The sequence below is a fragment of the Onychostoma macrolepis genome, chromosome 12 (assembly GCF_012432095.1).
Source record: "Onychostoma macrolepis isolate SWU-2019 chromosome 12, ASM1243209v1, whole genome shotgun sequence".
Lineage (NCBI taxonomy): Eukaryota > Metazoa > Chordata > Actinopteri > Cypriniformes > Cyprinidae > Onychostoma > Onychostoma macrolepis.
The window spans coordinates 19544057-19570485 of NC_081166.1; the positions used below are offsets into that span (position 1 = coordinate 19544057).

Consider the following 26429-nt stretch of genomic DNA (forward strand, 5'->3'; position numbering starts at 1 on the left):
GTGCAGTCACAACAACCTGGAGCTGAACACGCTCAAAACTGTGGAGATGATAGTGGACTTCAGGAGAAACCCCCCTCCTCTCCCCCCACTCACCATCATGAACAGCACTGTGGCTGCAGTGGAGTCATTCAGGTTCCTGGGCACCACCATCTCTCAGGACCTGAAGTGGGACAATCACATTGACTCCATCGTGAAAAAGGCCCAGCAGAGGTTGTACTTCCTTCGTCAGCTGAAAAAGTTCAACCTGCCACAGGAGCTGCTGAAACGGTTTTATTCAGCTGTTATTGAGTCGGTTCTGTGCTCCTCCATAACTGTCTGGTTTGGGTCAGCCAGCAAATCAGTTTTAAGAAGACTTCAACGGACTGTTAGGACAGCAGAAAAGATCATTGGTGTGCACCTGCCAAGCCTTCAGGACTTGTACAACTCCAGAGTGAAGAAACGGGCAGGTAACATCGTCAAAGACCCCTCTCACCCCGGACACAACATGTTTGCACTTCTCCCTTCAGGCAGACGCTACAGATCTCTGTGCACTAGAACATCTAGGCATAAAAACTGTTTTTTCCCCCATGCCATCTCCAGCTTAAATAGCTAACACGTGGATCATTACCTGTGTTCTGTAATTCATTCTGTAATTCATTCTCCATCTTTAATTATTGCCTCCCTCTCAAGTATTATGTAAATACACATACATATGTTTATCTATACAGCTGTATATAGAGTAAATAATGCACTAATCTGTACATAAATCTACTGTTCCAGATTCATACTTATTATTATTATGATTATTATCCATTGTTAAGTCTTACTATTTAAATGTTTTTTCTGTTCTCATGTCAGATGTGTATTTATGTATGTATGTATGTACCAGGAGCACCTTAAAACCACAACAAATTCCTCGTGTGTTTGCGCACACCTGGCAAATAAAGCTAATTCTGATTCTGATTCTGATTCTGATATGTACTGGCTTAATTAGAATTTGAGCCATTTTACTTCCCTTATCTAAGGGTAGTGGTACTTCCAAAGTGTTTTGGAGGATTACCTTTATAGTTCCTTGATAGTCAGAGTCAATTACTCCAGCCAACACGATGACCCTCTTTAAAGCGACTTGACTTAGGACATATTTGTCCGTAGTGTCCAGGAGGACACTGTACCCCAACTCCTGTTTCCACTATGGCGACTTCCTGTGGGTTTAATGTTACAGTGGTTAGTGAATATAAATCTAGGCCCGCTGAGCCTGATGTACCCCTGATGGGCAACCTTGCCTCTGAATCGGTGACCTAGAATTTGATAGGTTGCGTTTGGCACTCTTCCACAGTCACAGGTTGAACCTTGAGCCGCATGAGAGGAGTTTGACCTTTGGTAAGAGGTTGATTATTTAACACCTTTATGGTATCTCCTAAACTGTCCCTCCACCCCTTCAGATCTCCTCCATTTGCTTCTCCCTCCTCCGCACTCCTACTTTCGCTATCAGCAGCACTCACACACACTTACACTCTGCTCATGAGCACATACACACTATCAGTTCATGTATCCACATACACACAATGAGCTCATACACTTCTATACACAAGGCCCCCACTTTCTCTCCCTGTCACGAATCCAGTCTGTGCACTTCTGTTCATTCACCACCAGAGGTCACTCACTCACCACATTGACTTTCACACCACACATCACAATGGACTACGTTTCCCATCAGCCATTTCACCCATCACACGCTCACCTGATCACACGCACACAGCTGTAACCAATCACACTCTATTTAAACCCTGTACTTTCTCTCCCTCGTCGCCGAGTATTGTATGCATTATCGCTGCCCTACAGAGCCCCGTTAGTTTTCCTTGCCTTGCCTTGCCTTGCCTTGCCTTGCCTAGCCTTGCCTTTGTCGGATTGTGTTTTCCCCTGCCTGGACTTTCGCTCACGTTGTTGGATTACCTCTCCTGTCTCGCCCCTTTGGATTCTGTTCGCCGATCGTCGACCCACGCTTGTCTTTGTTTACTCTTTGTCTCGCCCATGTTATACCTGTTTGCCACTGATTGACCCTGCCTGTTATGACCACGTCTCTGCTAAATAAAAGTCTGCATATGGATCCGCACGCCTCTCGTCTCGTCAGCCGCGTAACAGAATACTCGGCCACACAAGGATCCAGCGGCTTTTCATTTGGACATTGGCCAGGTATGGACACTGCGAGACTGTTATTAACCCTCGAGCAGGGCTTGCGATCGCTGGAGGATTATATACAGGAGTACTTAGAGCTCGCATATTTTTCTGATCTGCCGGACTGTGTGCTCATTGATTTCTTTTGTGAGGGCATTAACCAGCCGCTCAAATCAGTATTAACCCTTGAAGGTCCGCGTTCGTCTCTAATGGATTTTATGGATTATGCTCTATTGACTGAGGGTTCATCGTTCACTGTGGGTGTCGTGGAGGAACGCGACTCTGCACTTAATTGTGTGATCGCAACCGCGCAAAAGCATGCTCACAAAATGGCGGTCACAACAGCACCCCCTCATGTCCTTGCTACCAGTTATGAGTCAGATCAAGTCACAGTTAATGTTAAAGAGCCCAGTCAAGTCACAGTTTATGTTAAAGAGCCCAGTCAAGTCACAGTTGATCTTCATGAGTCAAACCAAGTCAAAGCTGATCTTCACAAGCTAAGTCAAGTCACCGTTGATCGTCACGAATCAAGACAAGTCAAAGCTGAACTTCATGAGTCAAGACAAGTCAAAGCTGATCTTCACAAGCTAAGTCAAGTCAAAGCTGATCGTCACGAATCAAGCCAAATCAAAGCTGATCTTCACGAGTCAAGACAAGTCAAAGCTGATCTTCACAAGCTAAGTCAAGTCACCGTTGATCGTCACGAATCAAGTCAAGTCAAAGTTGATTTTCATGAGCTAAGTCAAGTCATAGTTAATGTCAAAGAGTCAAATCAAGTCACAGTTGCTGTTAACCCTTTAAAACCGGCTGTGTCGGCGCCGACACATCAGACCAAGCTGTATTCATGTTACCATAACTCTTCTACCGTTTGGACTATCAAAATAATTCAAATTGCTCCTGATAACAGACAACATGCGCTTTTCGGCAATATATGGCTTATTACGGTAATTTCTTGCGCTCCGTCAACAAATGACGGCAGATTTCGGGAGAGCGGAAGGAGAATTTGAATGGAGAGATAGGGAGCGGAGTTTGTTATTGCATAAAATAATAAACAAAATGAACAAAAACATGGTCAAGAAGGAGTAAACAGCATAAGAGTCGATTAGGATGATTTTTGATGAGACTTTGGGAGCAGGCTGAGTGAGACTTTTTCACATGTGGTGTGTGTGTCGCTATAATGAGTCCGCGCATGTAAATGAATGGGTGCACGCATGTACATGCATGTGTAAATGTGTGCGTGTATGAACAAAAAAGCCTCCTGAATGAAAACTGTGCAACCCAGTGTCCCAAAAATACTTGTATATATGTATTATAGTTGAATTTTGAAGTAAGAAGTGTTGGATTATTTCGATCATGATTTTTCCCTTTTTTTTCAAAAAAAAAAAATATATATATTCAGTTTTTTTTTTTTGTCTATTTAAATTCTGTTTACAAACTCAAAACACAAGATTAATGGTCAAAAACTGTACTTTTTGAAAGCCATTTTTTTTCTGAAAAAAATGACACCTTGCACTTGATAATAGCACATTCTGTTAGAATTTTACAGTCAAATAAACAAAATGTGTGAAAATGACCTATTTTACCCTTAGGTTTTAAAGGGTTAAAGAGCTCAGTCAAGTCACAATTGGTCATCATCAACCGAGTCACGTCTCAACTGACCTCCCAGAATCTTGCCCCGTCACAGCTGTCCGTCCAGAGTCACAGTACGTCACAGCTGTCCGTCCAGAGTCACAGCACGTCACAGCTGTCCGTCCAGAGTCACAGCACGTCACAGCTGTCCGTCCAGAGTCACGTCACGTCTCCGCTGACCTTCCAGAGTCATGTCACGTCTGGGCTGACACACCCAGATCATCAAGGTCAGTCTTTCACTATTCCAGTTTGATGTCTAGTTTGAGGGAGGTACCGCTGGTGTCTGCACGCAAGGCTGGTATTCCCAAACCAACTCACTCTAACCCTCCTGTTTTTATGCATATTCCCCTGTCTGAGGCACTTCCCCTGATGGGAATCGCTTTGTGTTGCGTTTGGGCTGCATACACCACCGCCGAACTGCCCGAGGTGGTGGCGCCCGCTGTAGCTTCTCCAGAGGTGGCGGTCCACGCTGCAGAACCTCCAGAAGCGGCAGGGCTCGCGTCGGCCCCTTGTATGGTGGTGGCACCCAGTAATGTACTCTCAACCTGTTGTGTTGCGGTAGAAGAGACCGTTACTAAACTCTCCCTGTGTCCTGAGTTTACTGCTGTAGAACCTCCAGAGGTGGCAGCAGCTGCTGCAGAACCTCCAGAGGTGTCAGCGGTATCTGTCGGTGAACCCTCGCTCTGTCCTGTCACGGCTATGGAGGCCGTCAATGAACTCTCGTTCTGTCCTGGCACGGCTATGGAGGCCGCCAATTAACTCTCGTTCTGTCCTGTCACAGCTATAGAGGCCGTCAATGAACTCTCGTTCTGTCCTGTCACGGCTATGGAGGCCGCCAATGAACTCTCGTTCTGTCCTGTCACGGCTATGGAGGCCGTCAATGAACTCTCATTCTGTCCTGTCACAGCTATAGAGGCCGTCAATGAACTCTCGTTCTGTCCTGTCACGGCTATGGAGGCCATCAATGAACTCTCGTTCTGTCCTGTCACGGCTATAGAGGCCGTCTATGAACTTTGTGTTCCCTGCCTCGGTCCATGGGTCCATGTTCTCTCTACTCTCTACTACAGCTGAAAACTCATCTCTTTCGACACTACTTGACTTCAACCTACACATAAAAAAAAAAATCTTTCTCCTTACTTATTCCTTCCCTTGCTAGCTTGTACTTATTTAAACAATGCCTGAGACTTGGTGTTACAAGCACTTCCTTTGTCGGATTGCCTCTTCAAGATGAATCGCTTCATGTGTTCCCCAAATTGTAAGTCGCTTTGGATAAAAGCGTCTGCAAAATGACTAAATGTAAATGTACTTTCTATGTCTCCGTTCTCCCTAGGTCCCAGGCTCTGCTGTAGGTTCCTGATCCGCCCTGGTGGGCTCCTGCTCTATCTGTGCCGCCGTGGTGGTCTGCTGTCTGGATCTGGTGGTCTTCGGCTCCGACCTGGTGGGCTCCAGTCCCGTCGGCTCCGCCCTGGTGGGTTCCAGTCCCGTCTGCTCTGCCTGCTCCGCCCTGGTGGGCTCCAGTCCCGTCGGCTCCGCCCTGGTGGGCTCCAGTCCCGTCGGCTCCGCCTGCTCCGCCCTGGTGGGCTCAAGTCCCGCCGGCTCCGCCCAGGTTTCCTGCTGTGCCGGCTCTACCTCGATCCCAGACCACTCCGCTTCCACATGGACCTGGCCCTCCATCCCTCCCCCTGTTCCGCCTCTGCTCCACCTCCCTCCTGGATTATAGACTGTGTGGAGCGTCTGGAAGCCGCTCTTTGGGGGGGGGGCTCTGTCACGAATCCAGTCTGTGCACTTCCGTTCATTCACCACCAGAGGTCACTCACTCACCACATTGACTTTCACACCACACATCACAATGGACTACGTTTCCCATCAGCCATCTCACCCATCACACGCTCACCTGATCACACGCACACAGCTGTAACCAATCACACACTCTATTTAAACCCTGTACTTTCTCTCCCTCGTCGCCGAGTATTGTATGCATTATCGCTGCCCTACAGAGCCCCGTTAGTTTTCCTTGCCTTGCCTTGCCTAGCCTTGTCTTTGTCGGATTGTGTTTTCCCCTGCCTGGACTATCGCTCACGTTGTTGGATTACCTCTCCTGTCTCCCCCCTTTGGATTCTGTTCGCCGATCGTTGACCCACGCTTGTCTTTGTTTACTCTTTGTCTCGCCCATGTTATACCTGTTTGCCACTGATTGACCCTGCCTGTTATGACCACGTCTCTGCTAAATAAAAGTCTGCATATGGATCCGCACGCCTCTCGTCTCATCAGCCGCGTAACACTCCCTCTGTTGTACTCGCTCAACAACAGAGAAAAATTAAACACCTGATCTCCCTCTCTCCTTTCAGGAATAAAAACAATCAGTTATTACTTTTCTTTAACAATAATTCGGTTTCATAATTTGAATCACATCATCGACAACTTGGATGATGTCCAAATAGCCAACAAAGCCAATTTTTTGGAGTATTTATTTTTTTTTGTTCTCTCAATTCTTACAATTTTGTTAACATACTCCATTCAATATATTGTCTTTATTTTTAACACTTTCACAATTATTTATACTGACTTTTCATTCTAGTTCTATCAAAAAAAAACATATTATACACTTTCAGTAAACACAACGCAACACAGCCTGCACGGTTAGTGATACATCCAAACATTCATTCAAGGATCCAATGCATCAACACTCACACACATAAATAACTCTCTCAACCTATAATGGACAGACAAAGACTTAACAGTTTAACTCTTTCTAGTCTGCAGACACCCATCCGAGCAGCCTTTCTGTCATGGGAGTCCACCAGGGCCATACTTAACCAACAAGCCGCTCCCTGATCATAAAGACGCACTAACCAATGATCAAGAGGCTCTCCCAATTTTTGTTTCATTCGCTCTCTGATGTCTGAAATTTCATGATGAGTATAATCTTCCATTACATCTTGTCTGTTATTACCCAATGCTCCCTGCAATAATCTCCTTCTCTGAATTGGTTTTACCTGAACAGAGGGGGGATCTATTTCATATCCCTCATCTGGACCGACATCTTCGTCCGGTCCAGTATCATAATCATCAGAATCCCAAATATTCCCATCCTAAGTGGATGGGTCCCACCCTTCTGCATTTGCGGTAGCTACAAACGCCTGTACTTTACGTACATTTGGTTTTCGCTTCTTTTTACCATTAACTTTGGCTACCTGCAGAGCAGCTTTTTCTGCCATGCCAGTCATCTGATTAAGACGCTGGCGCAACATTTCAGCTTGACCTTGCACTATTGAGGCATGCCCTAAGGCTTCCGACATTTCTTTCATCATCTTTTCATTCTCTCTACCTTTCTGATCTGCACGCTCATGCTGCTTTCTGTAAGCAGTTAACACGATCCATAAGCGACTCTGTAAGCCCTTCAAAGGATCCTTTTCCGAGACAGCAACCTTTTTCAAGCATGATTCTACTTGATGCGGGTCTGCGTCCCTCGGCGCACCAGACCAGCACTGAGGTAACCCTCCACCCTTTCTGAGTTCTCTTGCAACTGATTCATACAAAGTGTCATCCCACTCGGGAAGCACATCAGGCTTGGGCTCCTTCACTTTCTTACGAAACATTGCATCAATATACCTTCAAAACACCCTTGAGACCTTCTCTGCCTCACACCAAAATCACTTTAAATGTCTCACGGATCCTGTTCGTGACGCCAAAATGTTTTAGTATGGTTTCTGTTTTCAAAACTGATGTGAGACAAGTGTGGTGCTAATCGGCAAGAGGAGGTGCCAATAAAAGGTCCGTACACCATACTAATCAAGCAATAAAACTGTTTATTGTTGTTACACAGCTGATATCAATAATACTGACAATGATCATAGGTAAATGCATAAAATAATAATAATCAAATATAAACACAAAGAAGAAGAATCATAAACCAGTGCATAATATAAGAATGATCATGAGTAAATGGATAAAAGATAATAATCATGAATGAATAATACACACATTCGAGCATACACTAAAACTAAACCCCAAGCAAAGTGTTATAACCAATATACAACCTCAGAGCTGTGCCATCATCTTCACTTTCAAAAGACTGGGGAGCCCGTTTCAGTCACAGTAGAAGACCAACACTTGTCCGAGAATGCCGGGCGACGTGCACTTATTCCACGGCTGAGCTTCCACTGTCATTGAAAGAAACCCCTTTTTTTATACTTTAAAATTTAGGTGCAGTTTAAGAACAACCCTCCAAGTGAGAGAGAAAGCAAACCGACCAGCCTCGCTCCCCCTCCCAATTGGGTGCACTTCGTTTTAATTACAGAAAAAGATGAGTTACTATTTAACAATACTGTATCTCCGAGGTTTCGCAATATATGACATCAGAATTCTGCACCTTAAGAATGGCTACATCAAAATGGTTACATCAAATCTGCTACATTAAATTAGTTTACATTCCAGTGGAAAAACACCAGTATTCAAAAGTCTATGGGATAGACTCTCTCCGTGCTTTCCCAAGAGACAGTGGTGTTAGTTTGTATCACTTTCAACCTTGAAAATCTTCCCCTCCTGTTCCATTCCCACACTGTTCATCCGTTGAGCGCACAAAACAACCCATCCTTTACACCAGCTGATGTAATCACTGTCGTGATGGCTCCAAAATACACCCTCGACGTCGCAGACAATAAGATCCACAAACTTTAACATAAAAAACCGAAGAACTATAAAGAATAACAAAAACCTAATACAGTGTAGCTCTTCTGATTGGCCAAACTTCTCTGATCTCTGCAGAGTGGCCGCCACTGCCTCTACAGATGCACAAATCACTTTTGCTCCATTTGTGACACAGATATGTGGTGCAAAAGGAAGAGAGCGCAACACTTGTCATTTGCAAGTGAAAAACAGCATATGAGACTCGTACAACTACGTACAAGCAGATTATTCTCTACAACTACAAATTCCGCTGTCACGGACACTCAGTTGTTTTGCACCAAATTTACCTTCATACAGAAGCTCGAGCCCCTGCCCCTTTGAGGTCCGACAGTAAAGTGCCCTTGCGATCATGGGGAACACTTTAATTTGATGGTCCCTTTTGAACATTCTGTTGACACTAAGTAATGTTGCAACTACATGTCAACAAACTCTCATAAGAGTATTAGTAGACTGTCTCCTTCATATCTACTAACTCCTTATTGTGTTGGTCTCCCAACAGATATTCTACTGACTGTAAGTAACTTTGCAAGAACTTGTCAACTTAATCTAACCCTAACCCTACCAGTCAACTAATACACTACTAACACTCTAATATGAGAGTCAGGAGAAATGTTGGTGCAACATTACTTATAGTCAACAGAATGTGTTAAAGGGACCGTCAGAATAAATAAAGTGAAACTGCCAGAAAAGAATAAGGCCTAAGTAGGGCTGGACTGGGACAAAAAATCGGCCCTGGCATTATGATATACACTACCATTCAAAAGTTTTTGAACAGTAAGATTTTTCATTATTATTATTTTTTTTAAAGTCTCTTCTGCTAACCAAGTCTGCATTTATTTTATCCAAAATACAGCAAAAGCTATTGTGATAAAATATAAAATATTGTGAAATATTTTTACTATTTAAAATAACTGCTTTCTATTTGAATATTTTAAAATGTAATTTATTCCTGTGATCAAAGATGAATTTTCAGCATCATTACTCCCGTCACGATCGTGCAGAAATCATTCAAATATTCTGATTTGCTGCTCAAAATACATTTATTAATTAATAATAATACATATTTCTTAAGCAGCAACTCAGCATATTAGAATGATTTCTGAAGGATCATGTGACACTGAAGACTGGAGTAATGATGCTGAAAATCCATCTTTGATCACAGGAATAAATTACATTTTAAAATATATTCAAATAGAAAGCAGTTATTTTAAATAGTAAAACTATTTCACAATATTACTGCTTTTGCTGTATTTTGGATCAAATTACTGCAGGCTTGGTGAGCAGAAGAGAATTCTTAAAAAAAAAAAAAACATTCAAAATCTTACTGTTCAATAACTTTTGACTGGTAGTGTAGATATGTATCATTGCATCTAGTTGTTTTGGATAATAAAAAAACGTCAGGTTTGACAATATCGTGTCTTTTCGAATTTAAATCTAGATTTATTCGCATTGGCCCATGGAAACCTCTATGAACACACTTGACATGACTTGGCCATGTCGACGAATTTACGTTTTATTAAAAAGTGTTTGTGTATTCTGCACTAATGGCGCGCACACACAGGATAGATGCCTGCCTTCGTTGCGAGTCCCTATCAAGCACTTTACCGATTCAACTGCTCTCTTCTCCTCCTCCTGCCAGGCTCTTTGGGCTACATCACTCACCGCAGAGCAAGCATGTTCTTGATAAAGCTGCTGTGAAAACATGGGAAAAGCCGACGAGGAAGAAGTTGGGGTGAAACGTTCTTTATATAGTCGGAGCAAAACACTTCATGGCTCCGTCTATAGCACATTGTGATTGGGTGGTTTACGCTGACAATACAGGTGACAAACCAATGCTGGCTGCTTGTAGTCCCTGCGTGATGGTCCTTGGCAAAAAAAAATTTAAAATTCTGTCGGCCCCCTCAGTGCATCGGCCCACCGGGAAAAATTTTTTTTTTGGTATGCCCGATTACCAGTCCAGCCTTGGGCCTAAGACATTTCTTAAACTGTAATGCAAAAAATACCAACAACAACAAAAAAACTACTGATTTTTTTTTCTTTCTGGTGAGTAAACAGATGTTTAAAAGTCTTTTTCTCGCTGTCGCTCACCAATCCCCTCACTGACCCTCACACTCAACACACACACCAACACCCACCCTGGTTCTAGGCTTTTTTTTTTTTTTTGTCCCTAAAACTGACGGAAAAGGATAAGGCCTAAGGGTTTTCTTAAGCTGTAATATGCAGATATAATCTCTCTCTCTCTCTCTCTCTCTCTCTCTCTCTCTCTCACACACACACACACACACACACACACACACACACACACACACTCAAAGGGAATATATAACATTTTTGTAGCACTTTTCAATAAGGTTTAAGTTTTTAACATTATATAACTGTTACTTAACATTTATATTGCATTTATGAATCTTAGTTAATATTATGTTCAAAATTGACTACTACATTAATAATTAAAATGTATAGTTAATGTACCTCATTTACTATACCATGAACTAACATAAACTAATTTTTACTAACACAAATAAACACAGTAAAAATATATTGTTCATACTTTGTTTGTTGTGAATTAACTAATATTAAAAAACTATATTATTTAACAATATTAGTTAACATGAACAATAATTATATAGCATTTATTCATGTTAATTAATGCTAAGTTCAAAATGTATTAATACATTAAAATTTAAAGTTGTATCTTAACATTAGTTTACGTATTGTGAATTAACATGAACATGAACATTTTTAATGTTAGTATTAACAAACATTAAAAAAGAGTAATAAATTATCTAAAAATATATTGTTTATTGTTAGTTCATGTTAGTTCATGCATTAACTAATGTTAACCAAAAAGACCTTATTGTAAATTGTTGCCAACACTTTTTATGATCTATAAGCAGTTGTGAAATAATTATATAATACTATATTACTAGTAAAATACATATTAACGTATATGTATATGTTTCTTATTCTAATTAATTGAACTGAGCAGTAAAGGGTCAGACTTAAAAGATTTCTTATGCTATCATTGAGAGAGGTTAGGATATATAAAATTTGTACTGATTTTCCCTTTAAAGATTTTCAAAAATGATTGTAATGCTCTATAAGCATTTCTACAATAATTATGTAAACGTATACTTGACAGTACAGTACATTTCAACTGATTCTATGCATTATTTTTCATTCTGATACACAGATAATTAGCTGATCAGGATTAATAAATCGCCATGGCAACAACATTAAACATATCCAATATCCGTTTGCAATTTAGTATCTTCATTATCTTGGCATCATGTTGATAAAGTTTGGTGTGAATGAAATTATTTTTGCAAGAGTAGTATGAAGTAATTCACAGCCATATTTTTCCAAAAATCCACTTTCAAACCAAAATAGCTGACTTCCTGTTGGTTGTAGCTAATAACTGTAAATTAGAAAGTTGTCCGGCTTGATGAGAACAATACATGTATCGAGTTTGGTGTCTGTAGCTAAAACTAACCCCCCCCACTTTTTTTTCAAAAGGTGGCGCTATAGAGTGTCTCTTCAACGCCCATTTATGAGCTTTTTCCAGTGTCCAACTATGATCAATATTGATGTGTGTGTTGAGTTTCATGGAATTCTAAGCATGTTATCTGCCTCAGAAATGCAGGAAACAAATGTTAAAGTTTGACACGTTGCCATGGCAACAGGATAAAAATATCAATAATCCCCTCAACAGTTTTACATCGGCCATGTTTTGACATTAATTTGATGAAGTCTGAAGCAAATTGAGTAAAAATAAGATGCTGAATTCAAAGCATTTTGAAAATGACACTTCCTGCTGCCAGTTGGTGGCACTATAACTTTGACTCCTAATAGTCACATCTATGCGATCAGCATCATGCAACGAACAAGCCACTAAAGTTTGATCAAAATCAGACAATGTATGTTTTTATACACTTCCGTCAATACACACCATTTTTTAAGTTCAAGTCCACCAATGTTAATCTACTCTCCTGTCTGCTTTGTTTGTCAGACAAAAATGACAGATTCGGTGGTATAATTGGTCAGATCGCCTGTTTATCATACTCCCGGCAAAGGTTCAGTTGAGCAGCCAAGATTGGGCAAAGTTCAGAAATAACTGGGGCTAAAGAAATGCCTGCAGTTGATGCCATAACAATCGGAAAAGCATTTATTTTCAATAAAAATGAAGGAAATAATCAAAATGTTGAAAATAAAGTACCAGTTAGGGTAGGTGTAGGGAGGGAATCTATTGCTAAGAAAATATGCTAATTTCACTTAGTGTAAATAGCATCTTGTAATTAGTGTAAATAGCATGTATCGCTAAATAGTCGCTGCCAATTTTTAATTATATAAAGTCTTTGTTTCATTAGGAATGACCACTCATCATGTGGTGTGACCAATAATAGCAATAAATGTATTAAATTAAAAATAAAATATCTAATTTCTGTGGTTGAAATATAAATCACTGCTAAGTCAAGTCAAGTCAAGTCACCTTTATTTATATAGCGCTTTTACAATACAGATTGTGTCAAAGCACTTAACAGTATCAAATTGGAGGATAGAGTGTCAGTAATGTATAATAAGATTAAACACTCAATTTTCAATTTTCAGTTAAAGGCATTTCATTATTGAATTCAGAGATGTCATTGTCTAGCTCAGTTTAGTTTAAATAGTATCTGTGCAATCAAATCGGCGATAATCGCTAGAAATTAAGTGTCCCCAACTGAGCAAGCCAGAGGCGACAGCGGCAAGGAACCAAAACTCCTCTGTGACAGAATGGAGAAAAACCTTGGGAGAAACCAGGCTCAGTCGGGGGGCCAGTTCTCCTCTGACCAGACGAAACCCGCAGTTCAAAAGTTTATATTTCTATTTTAATTTTGTTAAAATTTCTAACAATAGTAGTATTATGTAGTTAGGTATTTTATTATATTTTAGTTATTTTTATTTTTTATTTTTTTTTATTGTATTCAATCGAGGTTTTCACTGGGGATATATCTCTGGGGGTCATCTGGGTGTCCTGGTCTCCGCTGACGATCAGGGCTGTAGACATCATCTCTTGGTGCTGATCCACCATCTGATCGGATACGGACTGAGAAACAGAATAGGAAAGAAACAGACAAATATTAGCGTAGATGCCATTCAACTTACGATGTAACGAGTACATTGTGTGTTATGGGGAGTGTTCCCGGTTCCGGTTGATCTAATTAATGCAGCCTAACAATCCTTTAACGGATTTGAATAATAGAAGCGTATTAATGTGTTATGTGTAAGCCAGGCTAAAGAGATGGGTCTTTAATCTAGATTTAAACTGACAGAGTGTGTCTGCCTCCCGAACAGTGTTAGGTAGACTGTTCCAGAGTTTGGGTGCTAAATAGGAATAGGATCTGCAGCCCGCAGTCGATTTTGATATTCTAGGTATTATCAAACGGCCGGAGCTTTGAGAACGCAGCAGACGTGGAGGACTATAATGCGATAAGAGCTCGCTCAAGTACTGAGGAGCGAAACCATTCAGGGCTTTATAAGTAATTAACAAGATTTTAAAATCTATCCGATGTTTGATAGGGAGCCAGTGCAGTGTTGACAGAACCGGGCTAATATGGTCATATTTCCTGGTTCTAGTAAGGACTCTAGCTGCTGCATTCTGGACCAACTGTAGTTTGTTGATCAAGCGTGCAGAACAACCACCCAATAAAGCATTACAATAGTCTAACCTTGAGGTCATAAGCATGAATTAACATTTCTGCATTTGACGTTGAGAGCATTGGTCGCAATTTAGATATGCTTTTGAGATGAAAAATGCAGTTTTACAGATGCTAGAAACATGGCTTTCAAATGAAAGATTGCTATCGAACAGCACACCTAGGTTCCTGACTGATGAAGAAGAATTGACAGAGCAGCCGTCAAGTGTTAGATAATGTTCTAGGTTATTACATGTGGGGTTTTTAAGTCCGATAATTAACACCTCTATTTTTCAGAATTTAGCAGTAAAAATTACTCGTCATCCAGTTTTTATATCGACTATGCATTCCGTTAGTTTCTCAATTTGGTGTGTTTCACCGGCCGTGAAGAAATATAGAGCTGAGTATCATCAGCATAACAGTGAAAGCTAACACCATGTCTCCTGATAATATCTCCCAAGGGTAACATATAAAGCGTGAAAAGTAACGGCCCTAGTACTGAGCCTTGAGGTACTCCATACTGCACTTGTGATCGATATGATACCTCTTCATTCACTGCTGCGAACTGATGGCGGTCAGATAAGTACGATTTGAACCATGCTAAGGCACTTCCACTAATGCCAACAAAGTTTTCTAGTCTATTCAAAAGAATGTTGTGGTCGATAGTGTCGAACGCAGCGCTAAGAGCCAGTAGAACTAATAAAGAGCTACAACCACGATCAGATGATAAGAGCAGGTCATTTGTTACTCTAATGTGAGCAGTCTCAGTACTATGAAACGGACTAAATCCTGACTGGAAATCCTCACAGATACCATTTTTCTCTAAGAAGGAATATAATTGTGAGGATACTACCTTTTCTAGTATCTTTGACAGAAAAGGGTGATTTGAGATCGGTCTGTAATTAACTAGATCTTTGGGGTCGAGTTGTGGTTTTTTAATGAGAGGCTTAATAACAGCCAATTTGAAGGTTTGATGAATGACAATGATGAATGACAATGATGAATTAATAATAGCCAAAAGAGGATCTATGACTTCTGGAAGCAGCTCTTTTAGGAGGTTTAGGAGGAGTTCGAAAAAGTATGTTTTCCACATAAATCAAAATGGCGGAAATAAAGTTCGGCTTATTATGACATAATTGGTATGTATGTTGTCGGCATGACCCAAGGAATAATTTGAGAACAGATTCATTACAATCGGCTAATGCAGTCAAAAGTTATTAGCATGTTTGGAAATGTAATTATTAATGATTAATTAATGGTTTATTACTCTTGACCAATAGGTGGCACCGTTACCAAACTTATGTAGCGTGGTCAGTGTGAGGTGACAATGTCACATACAAAATTTGGTGCGAATATATCAAAGTTTCGCTGAGATACAGCCTCAGATGCAGTTTGGCATCTTTCCAGCAAATTCGTTGATGCGCTAAATGAAAACCGTGAAATATATCGACAAAAAATCCATAACTTTTTGCCAGCATGGTCTGAAGATGATCCGAGTCAAATTTGGTGAAAATCGGATAAACGGTTTAGGAGGAGTTCGAAAAAGTATGTTTTCCACATAAATCAAAATGGCGGAAAGAAAGTTTGGCTTATTATGACATAATTGGTATGTATGTTGTCGGCATGACCCAAGTAATAATTTGAGAACAGGTTCATTACAATGGGCTAATGCAGTCAAAAGTTATTAGCATGTTTGGAAATGTCATTATTAATGATTAATTAATGGTTTATTACTCTTGACCAATAGGTGGCACCATTACCAAACTTATTTAGCGTGGTCAGTGTGAGGTCACAATGTCACGTACAAAATTTGGTGCGAATATGTCAAAGTTTCGCTGAGATACAGCCTCAGATGCAGTGTAGCATCTTTCCAGCCAATTCGTTAATGCGCCAAACGAAAACCGTGAAATATATCGACACAAAATCCATAACTTTTTGCCAGCATGGTCTGAAGATGATCCGAGTCAAATTTCGTGAAAATTGGACTTACGGTCTTGGAGGAGTTCGAAAAAGTAGGTTTTCAACATGAATCAAAATGGCGGACAGGAAGTTTAGCCAATTATTGCAAAATTGGTATCGATGATCTCGGCATGACCCAAGGAATCTATCAACATCAGTTTGATTACAATAGGCTAATGTAAGCAAAAGTTATTAGCATTTTTAGAAATTTCATTATAACTTTTGACCAAAAGGTGGCGCTGTCCCCAAACTTTTTGAGCACCACCAGGGCATAGTGCTGAAGAACCACACCGAGTTTCGTAACAATACGTTAATGCGTTCGTAAAATATAGCATTTTACGACAAAATTCAACATGGCCGACGTGCAAAATGGCTGACATAGGAATATTAGATATGGTTCGACTCGGCATGATGCACCGAATCTAAAGTTTTTGGCCAAACCACTCACAAGTTATAAGCAAAAATATGCATTTTTCATATCTCCTGACCACTAGGTGGCACAGCGCCGAAACACTGTAGGTAGCCTCAGGTCATGCTTGTTATAACACACACCAAGTTTCGTCTCAATATGCCAAATTTTTGCGGAGATATAGCCTCAGATCCATTTTTCCATGGTTTTCGGCAAATTCGTTAGCATGTTTTTCGAAAACGCTTGGACGAATCGACATGAATTCCATAAATTTTTGCCTCCATGGTCTGTAGATGATCTGAGCCAAATTTGGTGAGAATCGGACTAATCGTCTAGGACGAGTTCGACAAAGTAGGTTTTATGAACAATTGAATATAGCGAAAAAACTAAACCTTACGATTTTTGAATTTTGGACTTCATTCGACTCGCCTTGACCCAAAGAATACGAGGAAAAAATAATTTTCATTTTGTGGCTTACGGTTCAAAAGTTATTCGCATTTCAAAAGTGAAATTTTGGACAAGTGGTGGCGCTAGGGAGTTTGAGTTAGAGACTCCAAATTTGGTGTGGTTACTATTGAGACTGTCCTCTATCAGTGTGCCAAATTATACAACTTTTCCGCAATCGGTTCTATGGGCTGCCATTGACTTTGCGACGGTAGAAGAAGAAGAAGAAGAAGAAGAAATCCAACGGTTTCAATAGGTGCCTCCGCACCTTCGGTGCTTGGCCCCGAAATATAGCTGCAAGCAGCAATCACGGGGCCAAGCACTACAGAAGCAAGCAACAGACCAACTGCAGAAATGAGTAATTTAAGCCATTTTAGGATGTTTTTAGTGAAAAAGGCTGAAAAATCATATATAAACATAGAGCAATAGGATTTATTGACTTATCACGTTTGACTAATAGGTGTTATCAAATCGATGTGGTGTGTTCTGTGTGAGGTGACAATGGCACACACAAAGTTTGGTGTCAATACGCCAAAGCATTGCAGAGATACAGTCTCAACTGTCATTGTGGCATCATGCCTCAAATTCGTTGCTGTGGTATGCAAAAACGGTTTTGTCTATCGACACGAAATCCATGATATGATTCAAATTTGGTGAAAATCGGACAAACGGTTTAGGAGGAGTTCGAAAAAGTATGTTTTCCACATAAATCAAAATGGCGGAAATAAAGTTCGGCTTATTATGACATAATTGGTATGTATGTTGTCGGCATGACCCAAGGAATAATTTGAGAACAGATTCATTACAATCGGCTAATGCAGTCAAAAGTTATTAGCATGTTTGGAAATGTCATTATTAATGATTAATTAATGGTTTATTACTCTTGACCAATAGGTGGCACCGTTACCAAACTTATGTAGCGTGGTCAGTGTGAGGTGACAATGTCACATACAAAATTTGGTGCGAATATATCAAAGTTTCGCTGAGATACAGCCTCAGATGCAGTTTGGCATCTTTCCAGCAAATTCGTTGATGCGCTAAATGAAAACCGTGAAATATATCGACAAAAAATCCATAACTTTTTGCCAGCATGGTCTGAAGATGATCCGAGTCAAATTTGGTGAAAATCGGACTAACGGTCTAGGAGGAGTTCGAAAAAGTAGCTTTTCAACATGAATCAAAATGGTGGAAAGGAAGTTTAGCCAATTATTGCAAAATTGGTATCGACGTTCTCGGCATGAACCAAGGAATCTAAAGAGACCAGTTTTGTGATTTTTGGCCAAACCATTCACACGTTATAAGCAAAAATATGGTATCTCCTGACCACTAGGTGGCACAGCGCCGAAACACTGCAGGTAGCCTCAGGTCAGAGATATAGCCTCAGATCCATTTTTGCGTGCTTTTCGTAGAATTAGCTAGTGTATTATTCGAGAACGCTTGGACTAATCGGCTTGAAAAAGTAGGTTTTACAAACAATAAAAAAATAGTAAAAAAAACTAAACCTTACGATTGTTGAATTTTGGACTTCATTTGACTCGGCATGAACCAAGGATTCAGAGAAAAAATTATTTTAATTTTGTGGCTTACGGTTCAAAAGTTATTAACATAAACATGAGTGCAACTTTGAACAGTTGGTGGCGCTAGGGAAATTGATTTAGATAAATTTGCTGTGGTTACTATTGACACTATCCTCTATCAGTGTGCCAAATTTTATAACTTTCCCGCAATCGGTTCTATAGGTTGCCACTGACTCTCTTACGGAAGAAAAAGAATAATAACGCCAACAAACACAATAGGTGCCTCCGCACCTTCGGTGCTTGGCCCCTAATAACGCCAACGGTTTCAAGAGGTGCCTACGCACCTTCGGTGCTTGGCCCCTAAAAAGGTGAAGAAGAAGACAAATGAGGACAATGGAAGCAATCAAAATCAACAAAAGAGCAATGGTACGCAAGTGCTATAACAAGACTAAGTTGGCTTAAAGTAGTACACGCAGTAAGTTTTATTTTTAAATTATATAATAAATAAAAAATAAAACAGATAGAATAGAAAAAGAATAGAGCAAGCTAGTGTTAGAGGTCTTTTTTGCTTTTGTTAATTGTATAATAAATAAAAAGAAAAGAAATAGATGGAATACAAAAATAATAGAGAAGCTAGTGTTATGTTTTTTTTAAAGAAAACAAGCAGTTAGTAAATTCATAGAGTTTATTTATTTTTAAGAATATAATTAGGATAGAGAGTGCTAGTTAGAGGGTCAAATAAAGATGGAAGAGATGTGCTTTTAGCCGATTCTTGAAGATGGCTAAGGATTCAGCTGCTCGGATTGAGTTGGGCAGGTCATTCCACCAGGAGGGATCATTTAATTTAAAAGTCTGTGAAAGTGAGTTTGTGCCTCTTTGGGATGGCACAATAAAGCGACATTCACTTGCAGAACGCAAGCTTCTAGAGGGCACACAAGTCGGAAGTAATGAATTTTAGGTAAAGGGGTGCAGAGCCAGTCAGTGGTGGTTTTGTAGGCAAACATCAATGCCTTGAATTTTATGCGAGCAGCTATTGGTTGCCCATGAAAATTGATAAACAGAAGTGTGACGTGCATTCTTTTTGGCTCATTAAAAATTTATTTCGCTGCCGCATTCTTGATTAATTGTAAAGGTTTGATAGAACTGGCTGGAAGACCTGCCAAGATAGCACTGCAATAGTCAAGCCTGTACAGAACAAGAGCTTGAACAAGGAGTTGTGAAGCATGTTCCGAAAGAAAGGGCCTGATCTTCTTGATGTTGAATAAAGCAAATCTACAGGACCGGGCAGTTTTAGCAATGTGGTCTGAGAAAGTCAGCTGATCAATCACAACTCCAAGGTTTCTGGCTGTTTTTGAAGGAGTTATGGTTGATGTGCCTGGATTGTGAAATTGTGATGAAACGATGGGTTTGATGGAAACACAAGCAGTTCTGTCTCGGCAAGGATGATTTGAAGGTGATGGTCCTTCAGCCAGCAAGAAATGTCTGTTATACATTATTTATTTAACACACATAGTTATTTACATTTCAAATTTGCACATATCATACGTGTACATACATATTTGTCTATATTATATATTGTGTTATATTTTGTCTATTTTATATATTTGTATATTATTCTTTTTATTATATGTGTCCTGTCGCTGTCATTATGTTGCACTGTGACGCTTCTGTCACTATAACAAATTCCTCGTATGTGTAAACATACATGGCAATGAAGCTCATTCTCATTCTCTCATTCTCATTCTCATTAGACAAGCTGAGATGCGAGCAGCTCTCGTCGGATCATCAGGATGGAATGAGAGGTAGAGTTGAGTGTCATCAGCCAAGCAGTGATATGAAAAGCCATGTTTCTGAATGACAGAGCCTAGTGATGCCATGTAGACAGAGAAGAGAACTGGACCAAGAACTGAGCCCTGAGGCACTCCAGTAGTTAGACGTTGCGACTCGGACACCTCACCTGTCCAATATACCTTGAACGACCTATCTGAGAAGTAAGACTTAAGCCACTGGAGTGCAGTTCCTGAGATGCCCTTTGCCGATAGGGTTGACAGGAGGATCTGGTGGTTAACCATGTCAAAAGCAGTGGACAGAACCAGCAAGATAAGTATTGAAGATTTGGAATCCGCTCTTGCCGGTCTTAGGGCTTCAACAACTGAGAGCAAGGCAGTCTCGGTTGAATGTCCACTTCTGAAACCAGACTGGTTGCTGTCGAGGAGGTTGTTCTGTGTGAGAAAGGCAGAGACTTGGTTGAACACAGCTCGTTCAAGTGTTTTTGCAATGAAAGGAAGAAGGGAAACCAGTCTGTAGTTCTCTAAAAGAGATGGGTTAAGTTTGGGTTTCTTAAGTAATGGGTTATACGAGCCTGTCTAAATGCTAAGGGAAAAACACCAGTGTGAAGGGAAGTCTTAATGATGCGAGTGAGTGCAGGTACAACTGCAGCAGAAATAGCTTGAAGGAGATGAGATGGAATAGGAACGAGCTGACAAGTAGTAGGATGATTAGAAAGGATGAATTTGTTGACTTCTGCCTCAGAGAGTGAAGAGAAGGATGTGAGCGAGTGTATGTTTGCTGGTAAGATGTGCTTGACAGATTGTGGACTGGAAAATTGTGCACTGATGGTTTTAATTTTATTAATGAAGAATGTGGCAAAGTCGTTAGCTGTTAGAGTTGATGAAGGAGGGGGAGGAGGAGGACAAAGGAGGGAGGAAAATGTTTTAAAAAGCATTATTAGACAAATTGTTAATTTTATTATGATAGTATGTCCTTTTAGCAGTGGAGACATTAGCAGAGAAGAAAGAGAGGAGTGACTGATAAACATTAAGGTCAGTAAGATTTTTTTATTTACGCCATACCCTTTCAGCAGCCCTGAGCTTAGAACGATGTTCGTGGAGAACATCAGACAGCCAAGGGGCAGAAGGGGTGGTACGGGCTGGCCTGGAAGACAAGGGACAGACAGTGTCTAAACAATATGTAAGAGTGGAGCAGAAGAGATGCTAACTGATCAAGAGATGCCAACTGTTTAGGGGGAGGAAGTGAAGATGAAACCATAGCAGATTGCCGGGAGGGTGAGAGTGAGCGTAGGTTATGTCGAAAGATGACATGTGTAGGGGTATGTGTTGTGTCAGGAACCATGTTGAGGTTAAGAGTGAGGAGGAAGTGATCCAAGGTGTGCAGTGGAGTAACCAGTACATGATCAGTGGAGCAGTGTCGTGTGTAAATAAGGTCCAGTTGGTTGCCTGATTTGTGAATAGCCGTAGTTAACACTCTCTTGAGAAGAAACGAGGCAAGCAGAGTGTGGAAATCTACAGCTTGAGGTTTATCTAGGTGGATGTTGAAGTCTCAAAGCATAACTAGAGGAGTACCATCCTCAGGAAAGTTTGAGAGCAGCACATCTAATTCATCCAAGAAGTTACCTTGTGGTCCTGGGGGTCAACAACTACAAAATGGATTTTAAAAAGGTGGCTAATAGTGACTGAATGTGATTCAAAGGAGCTGTTAATACCCAGAGAAGGTAAAGGAATAAAGGTAACACTTTACAATAAGGTTGTATTAGTTAACGTTAGTTAATGCATTAGTTAACATGAAATAACAATGAACAGCTCCACTGTTCAGGATTACTTAATCTTTGTTCATGTTAACTTATTCATATACTAATAATGCATCTCTTTACATTAACAGATTAACTAGTTAACATTGTGCTTAATGCATTGGATAAAATTAACTAAAAATTAACAACACATCTGTTCAGCATTGCTTAATCTTTAGCATTGCTTAATACTTATGTTGACTTATTCATATACTAATGATTCTCTTCACATTAACAACTTAATTAGTTAATGCTGATTAATATATTAGTTAACATGAACTAAAACTGAACAACACATCTGTTCAGCATTACTTATTCTTTGCTCATGTTAACTTATTCACATACTAATGCATTAGTTCATGCATTAGTTAACATGAACTAACAATGAACTATGCCTGTAAATAGCTTTAATTAATAAGCTTTATTTAATTATACTACATACAGTATATACACAAGTTTATTTAGCAGCTAACACACAATGGATAAACAATACCAACTTCCCATTTGGGCACTGACTAGGGCTATTGGTAAACTTGGAAACCATCTAAACATCAACTGATAATGTTTCTCATGTTTGTAGGCTGTTTATTAACATGACTTACCATTAACAAAGTATTTACTAAGGGGATTTGTGAACCTTATTGTAAAGTGTACACTACAGCAGAGCAGACAGAGCAGGAGCCCACCAGGTCGGAGCAGAAGCCCACCAGAGTGGAGCAGACAGAGCAGGAGCCCACCAGGGCGTAGCTGAGGATCTCCACAGCAGAGCATAAGATCTCCAGATCTGAGCAGAAGACCTCCACGGCGGAACAGATGACCACCAGACCGGAGCAGTTGACCACCACGGCGGAGCAGAAAACCACCACGGCAGAGCAGACAGAACAGAAGGAACTGAGGACCACGGCAATAACTGGGACCTAGGAAACACTGAGACTCAGAAGACAGTTCAGAGACAGAGATGGCCTCCTCGCCCGGTTTAGAACAAGACAAAAGTTCATAAGTGGCCTCTGTAGCCACGACAGGATGGGACAAGAATTCACAGATGGTCTCCTTAGCCATGACAGGACAGGACGAGAGTTCAGGGACAGCCCTTATGGCTACGACAGGACAGGAACGAGAATTTCTAGACGGCCTCTGTAGCCGTGACAGGACAGGATGAGAGTTCAGGGACAGCCCTTCTGGCTGCGACAGTACAGGACGAGACTTCACAGGCAGCCTCCTTAGCCGTGACAGGACAGGGCGAGGATTCACAGACGGCCTCCTTAGCCGTGACAGGACAGAGCGAGAGTTCATAGACGGCCTTTATAGCCGTGACCGGACAGGACAAAGATTCGTTGACGGCCTCCATGGCCGTGACAGAGCAAGACGAGAGTTGGTAAGTGGATACCACTGACACCTTCGGAGGTTCTGCAGCAGTCGCTGCCACCTCTGGAAGATCTACAACAGTAAGGGTGCTTTCACACCTGCCTCATTTAGTTTGGTTGAATCGTACTAGAGTTCGTTTTTCCTCTTGGTGCGGTTCGTTTGGGCAGGTGAGAATGCAGCGGTGCGCCTAAAAGCGGACCAAACAAGCGTACCGAGACCCAGCTGAAGAGGTGGTCTCGGTCCGCTTCCAAACGAACTCTGGCACGGTTCGTTTAAGGTGTGAATATGAACCGGCCTTGATCCGATCCAATTGCAGAAAGCACGCTCAGAAAACACACAGCTCGCGCATATAGTGCTGTTGTTTGCATTTCAATCGCTTAAATCACTCGTTTTCAAATCGCAATGCTTAAAAACGCATGCAAATGATGAGTTTTCGTGACCATAGCGCCCACAGCAACGTGACATGAGCGCACTAAATAGGCTAAAGCTTGCCGCAAAGCCCCGGCAAAAGTTACAATGAATGTGTCTTGGGAAAATAGTAAGGAGATATTTGAATTATTTATTAATAAACTAGTGTTTTCTGAGTCAGTGTCACAAAGATGAAGTTAAAAATCCTGACTCGCCATCTCCTCATTGGACGCGCCTTTAGAAAGAAATGCATCTTTACGGATTATAATGAAAGTGTTTTTGTTTTGGATATGATTTATTTCGTTTTGTAGAAATTTTTGACGGGAAGCGCATCCTATTAGTTTTCTTTATTTTAGAAAGGCACGTTTTCTTGATATTGTGAGTCCACACAAATAAAAATATACCCTTTACAGTTCCGAACGATGTATTATTATTACCTTTATGAGCAACAATTACGGCGTATTTGTATGATGTTCTGAAGCGCACTTCAGCTTCCACTCTCCGCACAAACGATATGATATGCGCCTAGCGCACATGTATCTATGTAAATGTTTAAACTAACATTTTGATATGCAAAATGAGTATTTCATGTCTACAGATTTTATTTTTGGCAAGTTGTAATTACAACATTGTATGACATGTCTCATATATGATGCTCATAAGTTTCTTCATATTGCGTTTTTATCTCATGACAGCAAATCAGTAAAATAATAAAAATTGCACTACGAAAGACCTCCATGATTAGCCTGTTTTTGCACTTCCTGTTTTTCCCTGCTTGAGAATTTCTGTCCAATGAACGGATGACCTTAGCACACGAGTGGTTGTGTTTACAATTTCTGGTTCACTTACAAAAAGGGCAGTGTGAAAGCGAACCGCACCAAACAAACAAACAAAAACATTCTATTTGGTCCGGACCAAAGCAAGTGAACTATCGGACTTTCCTGGTGTGAATACACCCTAAAAGTCTCCTCTACCGCAACTCGACAGGCTAAGAGAACATTGCTGGTCGCCACCACCATACAAGGGACTGAGGCGATCCCCGCTGCTTCTGGAGGTTCTGCAGCATGTGCCGCCACCTCGGGCAGTTCTGCGGTGGTGTACGCAGCCCAAACGCAACATAAAGCGATTCCCATCATGGGAAGCACTTCGGACAGGGGAATTAGTTCAGGGACAGAAGGGTTGGAGTGAGTGGATTTGGGGATGCCAGATGCGCGTGCAAACACCAGCGGTAAATCCCTCACACTAGACATCAGACTGGGATAATGGAAGACTGACCTTGATGATCTGGGTGCAACAAACCAGGCATAACAGGACTCTGGCTGATTAACTGTAACGTAACGTAGTTCTGGATGGTCAGTGGTGACGTGAAGAGACTCTGGAAGATCCGCTGAGACGTGAAGAGACACTGGAAGGTCAGCGGAGACGTGAAGAGACTCTGGAAGGGCAGCGGAGATGTGAAGAGACTCTGGAAGGTCAGCAGAGACGTGAAGAGACTCTCGAAGATCCGCTGAGACGTGAAGAGACTCTGGACGAACAGCTGTGATGTGACGGTACTCATGACGATCGACTTTGATTTGACTGGACTCGTGATTGGCAGTAATGACATGACGGGGTGTTGTTGTGGCCGCCATTTTGTGAGTGAGCTCTGCTGTAGCCGCCATTTATGTGAGCGCGCTCCGGTGCAGCCGCCATTTCAGTCAAGGATGCGGTGTCGCGTTCTTCCTCCACGAAACCCACAGTGAACAAAGAGCCAACAGTCAACAAAGCATAATCCATAAAATGAGCGAGTGATGCACGCGGACCCCCGCATCTAAGCTTAGACCTGAGCGGTTGATTTATGCCATCGCAAAAAATCTCTATTAAAATAATGTCAATTATTAAAATGTCAATCGGTAAATCCGAATAGTGTGCGATGGCTAAAAACTCTCTAATATGGTTTTCCAGTGACCGTGGGCCTTGTTAGTGGCAAACAAAATTCTTGTGGTGTCCATACCTGACAAAGGTTTGACTTGAAGCCGCGAGTCTATGGTGGGCAGAGATGAGCAGCCACTGCCTCTTCAAGAGTGGCACGTTTGCTGTACCCTTTTAGTTTAGCGCCGTCAACAGTGGTAAGAGTGGCAGAAGTGGAAAGGTTGATACGAGCCGAGTAGGGGGTTCACCATGTCTTGGTGAGCTCGTCGTGGACCACGGGGCAGGAACGGAGCTGGCTGGTGACATGAGGATGGCTGAAGATTCCCCTTCAGGAACCATTCGTTGAGCAGGCAGGCTCTTCCAGGGGCCACCCATTCAAAGCCGAGATCCCCCATAGCCCTGGATAGCACACGGATGAGCTCGCTGTCCAGACTCAGTCAGAGGGGCAGTTTCGTGCTCTTCATAATGCATCATAATGTTATTGTTACACAGATTGGTAGGTCTATTAGTAAAATCTGTTGACTTTAGCATTCTTTGTTGCATTATGTGCCAATGGTGACCATTCAAAAATGGGGAAACAGCACATTTCATGTTTTTCTCCAAAGTTTATATTTAAGATATCTTAATGTTCTTTTAGATATTAAAATTCGACAAACTTTCATTTTGGCATTTTCATTTGTGAT

The 26429-nt window shown here is 41.2% G+C and overlaps 1 protein-coding gene across 1 annotated transcript in view; it reads left to right on the forward strand.

The window, feature by feature from the left end:
* LOC131550750 (proteoglycan 4-like) overlaps positions 1 to 7249 on the forward strand; it is a 51619-nt gene extending 44370 nt beyond the window's left edge. The window contains exons 3-4 of the mRNA XM_058793128.1: positions 3744 to 4010; positions 5114 to 7249. The gene's annotated coding sequence lies outside the window, so the exon portion shown is untranslated. The remainder of the gene's footprint in view (positions 1 to 3743; positions 4011 to 5113) is intronic.
* The last annotated feature ends 19180 nt before the right edge of the window (positions 7250 to 26429 follow it).